The 5000-nt window shown below is 43.2% G+C and overlaps 1 protein-coding gene across 1 annotated transcript in view; it reads right to left on the bottom strand.

Annotated features, from left to right (window-relative positions):
* Positions 1-5000, bottom strand: part of LOC134439183 (protein kinase C-binding protein NELL1-like) — a 289261-nt gene that overhangs the window by 179137 nt on the left and 105124 nt on the right. The gene's annotated exons all lie outside the window — the stretch shown is intronic.

Raw genomic sequence — 5000 nt, 5'->3', positions numbered from 1 at the left:
GCAAGGCCAGTTCAAGCATTAGTCTAGTAGATTCTCTCGAAAGAGGAATGTCTTTAGTTGTTTCTTGAAGGCTGCAAGAGATGTGCTTAGTCTTGCTGCCTCTGGGAGACTGTTCCACCACTTGGGTACCACAACGGAGAACAATCTTGACTGGGAGTACCTAGAGCGACTGGATGGCAGAGCCAGGCGGCTTGTGCTGGATGAGCGCAGTTCTCTTCCTGTAACATAAGGCGTTAGTAGGTCCTTCAGATAAGCTGGGGCCGTTCCTGTGATGGTTTTGTAGGCAAGGGTCAATGCCTTGTGCTTGATCCGGGCGGCGATCGGTAACCAGTGCAACTCAATAAATAGAGGAGTAACATGGGTCCTTTTGGGTTGATTGAATATCAATCGTGCCGCCGCATTCTGGATCATCTGCAGAGGCTTTATCGCACAAGCAGGTAGACCTGTCATGAGTGAGTTGCAGTAGTCAACGCGGGACAGGACCGTGGCCTGGACCAGTCGTTGTGTAGAATATTGTGTCAGCACAGGTCTGATATTCCGTACGTTGGACATCTGGAGTCGACAGGTCCGGGTGACCGAGTTGATGTAGTTGGAGCATGACAGCTCATCATTAATCATGACGCCAAGGTTTTTGGCGACTTTGTTTGGGGTCACGATGGTGGAGCCTATCTTGAGGTTGATGTTGTGACTGAGCGACTCTTTAGCTGGGATCACCAGGAGCTCTGTCTTGGCCAGGTTCAGCTGTAGGTGGTGGTCCTTCATCCATGTTGACAAATCGGTGAGGTAGGCAGAGATGCGTTCCGAAACCGTGGTGTCCTCTGGACGGAACGACAGGTACATCTGGGTGTCATCAGCATAGCAGTGGTAGGAGAACCCATGTGTTTGAATGACACGTCCCAGGGAGGAGGTGTATATTGCAAACAGAAGGGGTCCTAGCACTGATCCTTGGGGTACGCCTGTGGAGAGGGTGTGAGTCGTAGACAGCTTCCCTTGCCATGACACACTGAAGGTGCGTCCAGAGAGGTAGGAGTTGAACCATGAGTGGACAACGCCTGTGATTCCCATGGCTGTGAGTATCCTCAGGAGGATCTTGTGGTTGACTGTGTCAAAGGCTGCAGACAGGTCTAGTAGTATGAGGACCGAAGATAATCCTTCCGTTCTTGCAGTCCTTAGAGCTTCAGTCACTGAGAGTAACGCAGTTTCAGTTGAATGTCCACTTCTGAAACCAGATTGTTTTGGGTCCAGTAATCCGTTCTAATTTAGGAAGTTGGTGACCTGCTTTGCAACTGCTCTTTCTAGCGTCTTGGATAGGAAGGGAAGCAGTGAGACAGGTCTGTAGTTTTCGACATGAGCAGGGTTCAGTGTAGGCTTCTTCAGTAGTGGTGTCACCCTTGCTTGTTTGAAGGCGGAGGGGACAGTGCCGGAGGAGAGTGAGGAGTTCATGATGGACGTGATTGCTGGGACCACTGTTTGGGCAATGTCTTGAAGAAGGTTCGTGGGCACTGGGTCTAGTAGGCAGGTAGTAGGACGGCTTCTTGTGATGAGGTTTACACTAATATGGGCTCACTTGTAATTCATGTGCATTTCAAATTATACTAGACCCAAATGAGGTGTTAGTGTTAGTTAACACTGGCCAGTGAGGATGATAATATATACTCTGGGGTAGTGTTAAATTTAACACTCTCAGAGTTAAATGTACTCTAACCGATTTGCTGTGTGACACTGTGGGCCAGATTTACTCCCTGGTCCTGAGTCTCACTGATATCACAGACGTGACTCACGGACATATTGCAGTTATGAAATAGACAGCCCTCTGGATTTCTGTTGTCTGCAGAATTTCCTAGAAAACCGCACTGCATGAGTGTTGATCATTTCAGTTTATTTTAAAAATCCAGTCTCTCACAGAGCAGAGAGCACAGCTGTCTCAACTGTGTGTGGCATTTGGCAAGGTCAACATGCTACTAAGGTTCACGTACATCCTTGTTTCCCAATGTGTCACTTTGAAATAGACTTTCATCCCACAGACACTTACACCATCTGTGCTGGTGAATGATTTAAAAAAAAAAAAAAATACAAAAAAAACTCAACAGCACCTGTATTCTGTTCCACAGGTATCTGTGGAACAATACTGTGTGTGCTGCAGTAGTAACTGTGTAATAAACTATCAACAGATGAAGGAGAAACCTTTTATTGCAATGTAATACAGTGCAGCTCATAACCTGACATACCCTGAAAGAATGTACTTAATATTAATAAGCTAAGCTGTCAGTCTACTGACCTTCCTCAGGGCTCAGTACATTCTACACCGTTTTTGTTTATATTTGACACCTTTTCAGCGAGAGTGTGGTGTGATCCAGTTGAATTCAGACAATTTGATGAAAAAACACACTCATTACCAGTGACTGGCCAAAGACATTTATCAGCAATCGCCTATGTCGCCTATATTTCAAAATCGTAATCACAACATAAACTACCCATATTTCACAGATCAAAAGGTTACATACCCTTTTTCATGGGGGGCAGCAATCCCCTTTAACATCAATGACTGCTTGAAATCGGTTGTGGTAGTTATCTTATTTTCATAGATGGCACACCTGCCCAAATCTTCCTCGTAAAATGGGTGTTTTCTATAATATCTTTTGGTATTTTGCTGGAGCTCCATGTTTGAGGTCTCCCCTGAGTGGCTCAGTGATGTTGTTCAGGACCTTCATTTTATGTTTTTGAAGATGTTGACCTGATGTTATTTTGTTGCTCTCCTTTTCCTCCTGAACATTTTGCCTGGTGTGTATGGCTGACATTGTATTTGATCTACCTGACTATGGCTTGATTTCAACAGAGCCCCTCGTATTACACTTCTTAATTAGGGGCCAAGCAGCGAAGCTGGCGAAGGCCCCTATAGAGTTAGTAGGTTTTCTTCATTATTATTCTCTAGTCACCATTCCTATCCCTCTGCAAGTCTATGGCAGCCCATAGAACCGTAGGCAGGAAAATGCTGTAAATTGGCACACACATTCGGGGCAGTCTCAGCATTACCCACAGCAATTTATAGGACCCCAGCCCCAACGCTCTAGCGCCACCAGCAGGTCAAAGTTGCAGGTACATTTCTGCTTGTAACTTTTGAACCGCTGGGCCAATTTTCATAAACTTGGTATCCCTGGAATCCTTGAGTCAAGACAAATCCAACGCACCCTATGACGTCATTTTCCGCCAGGATAGTTTTCCCGCCATTTTGAATTTTGTGAAATTCAATAAAAATGCTATTTTTTCCGCAATTTTTGACCAATTCGCCCGAAATTCGGTATATAGTATCTCTGGACTGAGCTACACATGGGGTCTCAAGGAATATTAGATATCTTTTATCGTTTTGCCGTGACAGCCAATCAAAATTGTCGTAAAAGTGGCAAAACAGGAAGTGAGGTCATATCTCAGCAACCGTTTGTTGAATTAGGTTGGGATTTTGTACACACATAAAAGTCCATCCCATGACCTACCACAAAAAAAATCAGAACCCCAGCTCAAACTCTGTAGCGCCACCAGCAGGTCAAAATTTTAGCTACATTTTTGCCTGTAGCTTTTAAACCATATGCACGATGTAAAATATATTATTATCACTAGAATCCTTGGGCCAAGCCGAATTCAACGCACTATATGAAGTTATGTCAACGCAGAAGGGAAATTCCGCCATTTTGAATTTTGTAAAATTCACTGTAAGTCTATGGTATCCCATAGAACCATACATAGAAAAATGCTGTAAATTGGCACACATATTTGAGGCAGCATCAACATTACCCACAGCGAGTTATAGGTTCCCAGCCCCAATACTCTAGCGCCACCAGCAGGTGAAAGTCGCAGGTACATTTCTGCTTGTAACTTTTGAACCGATGGGCCAATTTTCATAAACCTGGTATCCCTGGAATCCTTGGGCCAAGACGAATCCAACGCGCCCTATGACGTCATTTTCTGCCTGGATAGGTTTCCCGCCATTTTGAACTTTGTAAAATTCAATAAAAATGCTATTTTTCCCGCAATTTTTGACCATTTCTCCCGAAATTCGGTATATTGTATCTCTGTACTGAGGTTTGTATGGGGTCTCAAGGAATATTAGATATCTTTTATCGTTTAGCCGTGACAGCCAATCAAAATTGTTGTAAAAGTGGCAAAACAGGAAGTGAGGTCATATCTCAGCAACCCTTTGTCGGTTTCGGCTAGGATTTTTTACACACATAGATGTCCATCCTATGACCTACTGAAAAAAAATTCAGACCCCCAGCTCAAACTCTGTAGCGCCACCAACAGGTCAACATTTTAGCTACATTTTTGCCTGTAGCTTTTAAACTATGTACACAATGTAAAATATATTATTATCTCTAGAATCCTTGGGCCAAGCCGAATCCAACGCACTATATAACGTTATGTAAACGCAGAAGGGAAATACCGCCATTTTGAATTTTGCGCTGCAGTTCCTTCTGTTGCCGTGGCGACTTTGGCAAGTTTACTGCTTGGCCCCGCATTGCTGCTTGCAGCTATATTTGAACTTTCAACAGTGTCAACTGACATGCTTGCTATTTCTTTCCTGTTTCATAGAGTTGAATTATCCGACCCCAAATCTTTTACTTTATGAAAACTGTCAGTGCAGCACTGCAAGGTTCTCTTTAGGGTCCAGCAAGCAACTCATAGAAATTGTACACAAAAACAAATCACAAGGAAACTGATCACTTGTTAAGATTGTTATCTATAAAGGCCATTCAGACCCATTTGTGTCAAGTTGTTTGAATGTTAATAATCAGGGTATGTGAATTTAGGATTTAAGCTTATTTGGGTAGATTATTGGGTTATTGTCATTGGGTTGCTATTATTATCTAAAAACACAGTTGTTGTTTTACAATAAATGGCTTCATTCAGACAATGAACATATGTGACCCAAAGGGATTTGTGTTATCATTCATATTCTCTGAAAAATAATTACAAAAATGAATATTCTACTGGCATATGTAAACCTA

This window comes from Engraulis encrasicolus, chromosome 22, assembly GCF_034702125.1.
Source record: "Engraulis encrasicolus isolate BLACKSEA-1 chromosome 22, IST_EnEncr_1.0, whole genome shotgun sequence".
Classification (NCBI taxonomy): Eukaryota; Metazoa; Chordata; class Actinopteri; order Clupeiformes; family Engraulidae; genus Engraulis; species Engraulis encrasicolus.
This window is presented reverse-complemented; position numbering and strand designations above follow the sequence as displayed.